Below are 9,314 nucleotides of genomic sequence, written 5' to 3'. Positions count from 1 at the left end.
GCAACTGGGGGCTCAGCTCGGTGTTCTGTGGTGACCTAGAGGGGTGGGACTGGAGGGGAGAGAGGTCCAAAAGGAATGGGATATAGGTATACATACAGCTGATTCACTAAATTGTTTAGTAGAAACTAATTATGGATTTCATATTGACAGTTTGCTTTGTTTCCAATATTAATTTTAATCTGCTTTATATTTTTAACTATTGTGTAACTTCTCTGATCTCACTCAACTGCATCTTCACTTTTAACTGAAGTGAAGTGAAATCGCTCAGTCGTGTCTGACTCTGAGACCCCACGGACGGTAGCCTACCAGGCTCCGCCGTCCATGGGATTTTCCAGGCAAGAATACTGGAGTGGGCTGCCATTTCCTTCTCCAGTGGACCTTCCCAACCCAGGGATCAAACCTGGGTCTCCTGTATTACAGACAGACGCTTTACCGTCTGAGCCACCAGGGAAGCCCACTTTTAACTGAAGCTCAACTGAAATCTTTTGTTTGCAACTTACTCTCTTTTTATAGCTTTCTCTTCCTTTTTTATAGATGCCACATCATTACATATGTAACTGTGGACATTACTTTTTTCTAAACACTTTTCTAACTCTGGCGATTATTCATTTAGAAAGATTTCTATTTTTTGAGGTATAAATATTATGTAATATTTCTTTTATTCTGAAATAGTTTTACATGTTGAGCAACACCACAGCTATTGTTGAGATCTATTCTTATTTTTAAGTTTACTCCTCATGGAAATAGAGGAAAATAGTCTAGACTCAATGTTTACCAACTGAGCTTTAGTACGGAGCCTTTACAAGTGGAAGGCAGTGATATACAAAGCATCTAACTCTATTTCCAGAGCTTGCAGATATTTCTCTATTATGACTTTGCTGGATTCAGTGAAATCATTAATCATCCCTATTCCTGCCGTTTGACTCTCTGATATTGTGAACCATTGGAGATTTACAGCTATTTTTGGTTTTGCCTGCACTAAAAGCCTTTTTGAACTGTATCTCCGATAATACAAAACAGAACTCTTTGCCACCTGTCCACCTAAATGCTCATTTCTTGTCCTGTTGTTTTGTGGAAGTTTCCGTCCTCAAATTAACGTGTAAAGACAAGTACTAATGAGGCACAGGGAAATAGAGGAGTGGCTGCTGCTGCTGCTAAGTCACTTCAGTCGTGTCTGACTCTGTGTGACCCCATAGACAGCAGCCACCAGGCTCCCCCCGTCCCTGGGATTCTCCAGGCAAGAACACTGGAGTGGGTGGCCATTTCCTTCTCCAATGCATGAAAGTGAAAAGTGAAAGTGAAGTCGCTCAGTCGTGTCCAACTCCCAGCGACCCCATGGACTGCAGCCCACCAGGCTCCTCCATCTATGGGATTTTCCAGGCAAAGTATAGAGGAGTGGAATGGTACTCAAATAGGAGAATAAAGCTCCCAGTTAGAAAGCAACAATGAGACAAGGATGAGGATGGTAAAATGTCATTAAGTTTCAGGTGGCAAAAAGATGTCAGCAATCATTTCAGTTCTATTTGTCTTATACAATAGAAAATAATCCCAGAAGCCGGAAGCAGATAAAGTGCAGCTTAGTTTTAAAGATATGTTGAGTTCTTGGTCTGGTGCATGTGGCAGAGTTGGGGCTGGGGAGAGCTGTAGGGAAAGGGTGGCTTTAGAGTGGACATTGTATTGGAAACTTGAAACTAAGTCAAGGAATTCTTGACATATCCATTTCAACCTCGAAGGCTTTTCCCCCCCACATTATTTCCTCAAAATTCAGTTTTATTATTCATATAGGCTGTATAAATCTGTTAAGAAATTGTTGAGATCACCCATTATCTAAAAAGTCCTGAAGTTGATAATCACTTGATGTACTGTAAAAGAAAATACAGACACATTCAACCTCTGCTGGTATCAGGTGGAAGAGAATGAAGAGAGATTTCATATTTAAAACACAAATTAAATACCATTAATTTATGTTGAAGTTACTGAAACTACTCATATTTTATGAATAATATTAATCACTGCTAGTAGAACATCCCTTTTTCATTTGGGCTTATAAACATCAGCAGAAATCCCAGTCTATCACAAATTAGTGTAATAAGATGGCCGTTCTGAAATATTATCTGATGTAGTTTTTACTTTCAGAAATGCTTGCAACACACATTAAAGCTGAAGCATCCAATGTTTCAGAAGAAAGATAGATACAGACAAGAACAACAAAAGAATTGCCCAACATTGACTTTCAAAATAAACTCTCTAAAAGAGTGTAAGTAGAAACAATAATCTTCAGTTCCCAGAACCAGGCACTGGAGCGAGTTCTTTGAATCCAACAGTGTCTCTTTAAACATACAGAATGAGCCCTGGCTGATTCTCCGCCCCTCCTCACCCCAACTCTTACCTAAACTATTTGGGTTTCTGTCACGTGAGACAAAAAGAATTCTTATCGATATATCATTTTTTTAAAATATGTTAAACTCTAGCCTCACTCTAGCCCAAGTGTACAATACCAGAGGCTACCTTTACGAGCAGTGGACTGAGCCCTGGGTTTGAAATTAAGAACCCCAAATTGTATATTTACTTACTACTGACATTCAATATAAAGTTGAACAATCATTCATTTATTGCTTCCATGGAAGCACCCACAACTTTTCATGGATTGCTCCTAAAACCTCCTTTTTTTTTTTTTCCCCCTGAAGCCTTTCTAGGGTCTGGATAAAAACACAGTCAATCTTAATCTTTCCATCAATTCCATCATATGATCTTTTGCAATGTATTCAAAAACTACTATATAAAACACTTAGCTCCTCTACTCATTTAATCTTGGCAAGCTTTATTTACCTGTTTAAAGATTTCCTCTGACCACACCAGCACCAGTTGTTCTCCATGGCGATGCTGACAGAGATTAGGAATTAGGTCTGTTTACCTTGCCCTGAAAACACCTTCCCTAGCAGCACATCCATTTGTCAATGTGTTCTACTTTAGCATCCGCGTTTATTTAGCAGGTCTTTTACTTGGTAGTTTCATTTGTCTGTTAGTTTTTCATTTGAAATATTGATTCTCTTGGATTGTAAACATCTAGTGAATAGGAATTGTGTGTTTTGTTCAAAGGACCTACTTTGACTATCATCCCCTACCTGAGTTTCACTGTGTGTGAAATGTTCTATAAAGGGAATTTCATAGCCATGTGTATCTCTCTTCATTTATTTATTCAAGAAACATTTATTTAGTTCTGGAGGATAAAGAGAAAAGCAAAAGACACTCTGTCTCTTGGGGACCTCAAGGTATAGTGAAGGAGACAGAAAAAAATCACGAATTACACAAAGAGTAACACACCTTTAAACATGCTTAGTATGAAAACTAAACCCTTAAATTATCAAGCATTTGTTAATAATAATGTTAACTGCATAATAAATAAAGCTAGTGAAGAAACTCTTCTAGTAGTCCAAACTGCAAACTCTCAATAATGTACTTTTAAACAAACAGCTTTGAAATTCCAGCTCTCTGCCAAATTGCCTAGCTGTGTTTATCTCCTCTCAAGGTGAACTGTGGGGGTGGGACTTAAAAATTGGACACGTCATTGGTCACCATACTACATTCCTGTGAATCAGACCAATAGCCATCTGGCTCATGGGTGTGTTTGCATATACTGCCAAACTTGGGAGAAGGACTGTTACTCAGGCTTCTGGCCACAGGTATTGAGTCAGATTCTCTGTCTAATTAGTACCCTTTTTTGGGAGAAGGCTTTGTGCTGGGAAGTCTATGGTTGTGGTTGTGTGATTGTGGATATCACTTAGCTCAAAAGAACTTGGCCTGGAAAATACCCAAGGGGAGAATGCTATAGTCATGCTTTACTCTTTGTCCTCTGACATCAGAGCCCTCATTTCATTTGTGGTGTGTATGAGTATATATATCTCAGGTTTCTCTAGCATGTGTTTGGCAGGAAAAAGGGACTCTTCTTTTGAAGCCTCCCATACAGAGATAATGAATACATATGCACTGGAATAGAACAAAGCATCCTTTACAGAGAAGAAATGCCTCATGTTTTGAGACCTTTCCTCAGAAGCATCGGAATTATTCATTGGGAGGCATTTTCTACCAGGCCTTTTTGGAGGGGATTCCAGGATAAATGGAAAACTGAAGATTTATTATTATTTCTGAATTAGTAGTAGCACTTTAATAGATAACATTCAAAGTTTTTATAAAACCTATATTCCCTGCGCTGAACAATACGTTTTTGTAGCTTATTAATTTTATATGTGGTAGTTTGCACCTCTTAATCTCATACCTCTGTCTAGCTTCATACTTCTTCCCACTCTCTGCTGGTAACCAGTAGTTTGATCTCTATATTCGTGAGCCTCTTTCTACTTTGTTATATTCATTTATTCATTTTATTTTTTATATTCCACATATAAATGATAACATAAAATATTTGTCTTTCTTGTCTGACATTTCACTAAGCTTAATACACTCTAGGACCTTTTATTTTGTTGTAAATGGCAAAATTTTATTAGTTTTATGGCTGAGTAGTATTCCATTGTGTGGGTGTTTGTGTGTATATACCACTTCTTTTTATCCATTCATCTGTTGATGGACACTAAGGTTGCATCCATATCTTGGCTATTGTAAATAATACTGCTATAAATATTGTGGCGGGTGTATTTTTTTGAATTAGTGTTTTTGTTTGCTTCAGACATATACCCAGGAGTGGATTGCTGGATCAAGTGAAAACAGTGACAGGCTTTATTTTCTTGGGCTTCAAAATCACTAGTGATGGTGATTTGTGGATGGTGACTGCACCCATGAAAGTAAAAGATGCTTGCTCCTTGGAAGAAAAGCTATGACAAACCTAGACAGCATATTTATTAAAAAGCAAAGACATCATTGTGCCAACAAAGGTCAGTATACTCAAAGCTAGGGTTTTTCCAGTAGTCATGTATGGATGTGAGAGCTGGACCATAAAGAAGGCTGAGTGCCAAAGAATTGATGCTTTTGAATTGTGGTACTGGAGAAGACTCTTGAGAGTCCCTTGAACAGCAAAGAGATCAAAGCAATCAATCCTAAAGGAAATCAACCCTGAATATTCATTGGAATGATTGATGCTGAAGCTGAAGCTCCAATACTTTAGCCATCTGATGCAGAGAGCCAACTCATTGAAAAAGACTCTGATGCTGGGAAAGATTGAGGGTGGGAGGAGAAGGGGGTGACAGGGGATGAGATGGTTGGTAGGCATCTCCAACTCAATGGACATGAATTTGAGGAAACTCCAGGAGAGAATGAAGGACAGGGAAGCCTGGAGTGCCGTAGTCCATGGGATTGCAAAGAGTCGGAGATGATTTAGTAACTGAACCACATGGTAGTTCTATATTTAGTTTTCTGAGGAAACTCCATACTGTTTTCCCTAGTGCCTGCACTAATTCACATTCCCACAACAATCTACAAGGGTTCCATTTTCTCCACATACTCACCAACACTTGTTATTTGTGGTCTTTTTGATGATAGCCATTCTGATGGGTGTGAGGTGATATCTCATTGTAGTTTTGATTTGCGTTTCTCTATTAATTAAAATGCTGAGCATCTTTTAATGTGTCTCCTGGCTATCTGTACATCTTTCTTAGATAAATGACTATTTGAGTCCTCTACCTACTTTTTTAATCAGGTTGTTTATTTTATGATATTAAGTTGTATGAGCTTTTATATAGTGTGGACATTAACCAGTCATTTTGTTTGCAAATATTTTCCCATTCATTAGGCTGTCTTTACACTGTTTTGTCAATGGTTTCCTTTGCTGTGAAAAAGCCTTATGTTTTATTAGGTCACATTTGTTTAATATTGCTTTTGTTTCCTTTGCCTTAGGAGACAGATCCAAAAATATTACTATAATTTATCTGTTCTGCCTAAGTTTTCTTCTAGGAATTTTGTAGTTTCCAATCTTACTTTTTTCCGATCTTAACTCTTTAATCCATTTTGAGTTTATTTTTGGATGTGGTGTGAGAAAACATTTAATTTCATTGTTTTATATGTAGCTCTCCAGTTTTCTGTGTGTGCATGCTGCATACATGCTCAGTCGCTTCAGTTGTGTCTGACTCTTTGCGATACTATAGTCTGTGGCCCGCCAGTCTTTTCTGTCCATGGGATTCTCCAGGCAAGAATGCTGGAATGGGTTGCTGTGCCTCCTCCAGGGGATCTTCCTGCCTGGGATCAAACCTGCATCTCCTGCATTGCAGGCAAATTCCTTACCCACTGAGCTATCTGGGAAGCTGTTTCCCAGCGACACTTATTAACGAGACTGTCTTTTCCCTATTGTTTATACTTGCCTCCTTTATCATAGGATAGATTAATCGATAGTATGTGCATCAGTTTATTTCTGTTTTTTTTTAATTCTGTTTTATTGATCTATGTGCCGGTTTTTGTGTCAGTAATGTACAATTTTGATGACTGTAGCCTTTTAGGATAGCCTGAAGTGAAGGACTATGATATCGAAAACTCTGTTCTTCTTTCTCTAGATTGCTTTGGCTATTCAGGGTCTTTTGTGATTCCATATAAATTTTAGGGTTATTTCTTCTGATTCTGTGAAAAATGTCATGGGTATTTTTACAGGAATTACATAAAATTTGTGGATTCCTTTGAGTATGGACATTTTAAAAATATTAGTTCTTCCAATTCCATGAACATGAACTATTTTTCCATTTATTTATTTTATAAATATATATATATATTTATATATATATAAAATATATAAATATAAATCCATTTCCATTTATTTATATTATATTCAGTTCCCTTCATGAATGCCTTACAGTTTTCAAAGTAAAAGTTTTTCCCCACTTGGTTAAATTTATCCCTAGGTATTTTATTCTATTTGATACAATTGTAAATGGGATTATTTTCTTTAATTCTCTTTTTGAGAGTTCACTATTAATATATAGAAAAGAAACAGATTTCTGTATGTTATATTCTGCAACTTTACTGAATAATTTGCTAGTTCTAATCATTTTTGGTGGAGACTTTAGGGTTTTTTTTATATTTAGTATCATGTCATCTACAAATAGTGATAGGTTTACTACTTCCTTTCCAATTTGGATGTCCTTTTTTCCCCTTGTCTGATTACTGTGGCTAGGACTTCTGGTACTATGTTAAGCAGAAAAGAACATTCTTGTTTGATCCTGATTTTAGAGGAAAGCTCTCAGCTTTCACCATTGAGTATGATGTTAACTACGGGTTTGCCATAAATGGCCATTATTATTTTAAGATATGTTCCCTGTATAACAAGCTTGATGACAGTTTTTCTCATAAATGGATGTTGAATTTTGTCAAAAGCTTCTCTGCATCTATTGAAATGATCTTGTGATTTTTCTCCTTACTTTCTCTAATGTGGTACATCACATTGATTTGTGGATATTGAAACATTCTTGCATTAGTGGAAAAATTCCATCTTGGTCATATAATACACCATGTTATATTGTTTTTTTTTTTTAATATAAATTTATTTATTTTAATTGGAGGTTAATTACTTTACTTCTTTTTAATGTATTGTTGGATTCAGTTTGCTAGTACTTCGCTTTGGATTTTTGCATCTCTTTTCATCAGAGATAGTGGCTTATAATTTTCTTTTTTGATGAAACCTTTGCCTGGTATGGGAATCAGGGTAATTGTAACCTCACAGAATGAATTTGATAGTGTTCCCCTCTCTTCAATATTTGGTGATAGTTTGAGGAGGATAGTTATTCACTCTTCTTTATATGTTTGGTAGAATTCTCCTGTTAAGCCATCTGGTTGTAGACTTTGCTGGAAGTTGGTCTTTTGTTTGTTTTTACAAATTCAATTTCATTACTAGTAATCAGTCTGTTCAGATTTTCTCGTTCTTCCTGGTTAAGTCTTAGAAGATTGTATTGTTCTAGAAATTTATCCATTTCTTTTGGGTTGTCCAATTTGTTGGCATAAAACTGTTTATACTTACATGATTTTTTAATCTTTCTGATATTGATTGTTAAGTCTCCTCTTTCATTTCTTACTTTGTTCTTTGGGTCCTCTCTTTTTTCCTTACTATTGCTACTGCCCAGCTTCTTGCCATTTCCATTTCCATGAAATATCTTTTTCCATCTCCTTACTTTCAGTCTGTGTATGTCTTTAGACCTGAGGTTTGTGTCTTATAAATACCATATAGCTAGGTTTGGTTTTTTCATCCAATCAGCTACCCTATGTCTTTTGACTGGAGCATTTCATCCATTGAATGTTTAAAGTGCTTATTGATATCTATGTATTTATTGCCATTTTGTTACTTGTTTTCTAGTTGTTTTTGAAGTGTTTTTCTGTTTTTTTCTTCTTCAATTTCTTCCCTTGTGGCTTGATGTTTTTCTTTAGTGACATGCCTGTGTTCTTTTTTCTCAGATTTTGTAGGTCTATTGTCAGTTTTTGATTTGTGGTTACCATAGGGTTCATACATGTTGACCTATAACTATATATTCTTATTTTGAACAAGTAGTCATTTAAGTTTCAAATACATTCTAAAAGATCTACATTCGTTTTACTTGCCTACCCCATCTTTTGTGTTTTGATGTCACATTTCACACCTCCATGTCTATCACTTCACTGTTTTGAGTTATGGTTTATTTTATAATTTTTTTCATTTTTAATCTTTGTACTAGCTTATTTAAGTGGTTGAGTCACAGTCTTTACTATTATATATATTTGCTTTTACTAGTGGGATTTTTCCTTTCCTATAGATTCTTAGTTCTTACCTTTTCTTTTCCACTTAGAGAAGACCATTTAACATTTATTTTAGGGTAGGCTTAGCATTAATGGACTCTTTCAGGTTTTGTGTGTCTAAGAAGTTCTTTTGTCTTTTCTTCAATTCTAGATGAGGAGCTTGGCCAAGATGCCAGAGTAGGGAGACTCTGAGCTTATCTCCTCTCAAAGGCACACCAAAACTACCACTATTTGCAGAGCAACTGTTGATCAGAAAGCATAAAGACCTTCTATAATGAAAGATATAAAGAAGGAACCACAGTGAGACAGATGAGAGAGCAGAGTTGTGGTATAGTCAAGACCATACCACATGGTCTTGACTTCTGGTGCATGATCAAGCAACTGCAGAGACTTTCCACAAGTAGCAATGGCTCTGAGCCTCACTCTGGACTCCCTGCCTTGGGGTCCACACTAGGGAGATTAGCCCAGAACATTTGGCTTTGAAGACCAGTGAGGCTTACTTTCAGGAGACCCAGAAGGCTGTGGAAAATAGAGATACCACTCTTAAAAGGCAGTACAGGGTAGAGGCAATAATTTGAAAGGAGCCTGGGTCAAACCTACCTGCTGATCTTGGAGAG

General features: G+C 36.7%; 1 non-coding gene across 1 annotated transcript; it reads right to left on the bottom strand.

Annotated features, from left to right (window-relative positions):
- Positions 1-379: 379 nt before the first annotated feature.
- On the bottom strand, positions 380-451 carry TRNAY-GUA (transfer RNA tyrosine (anticodon GUA)). The gene has a single exon. It is a non-coding gene; the product is annotated as a tRNA-Tyr (tRNA).
- Positions 452-9,314: the final 8,863 nt, after the last annotated feature.

The sequence above is a fragment of the Bos taurus genome, chromosome 10 (genome assembly GCF_002263795.3).
Source record: "Bos taurus isolate L1 Dominette 01449 registration number 42190680 breed Hereford chromosome 10, ARS-UCD2.0, whole genome shotgun sequence".
NCBI classification, from domain to species: Eukaryota; Metazoa; Chordata; class Mammalia; order Artiodactyla; family Bovidae; genus Bos; species Bos taurus.
Note: the sequence above shows the minus strand (reverse complement) of the source record. Positions and strands in the feature narration are given on the sequence as shown.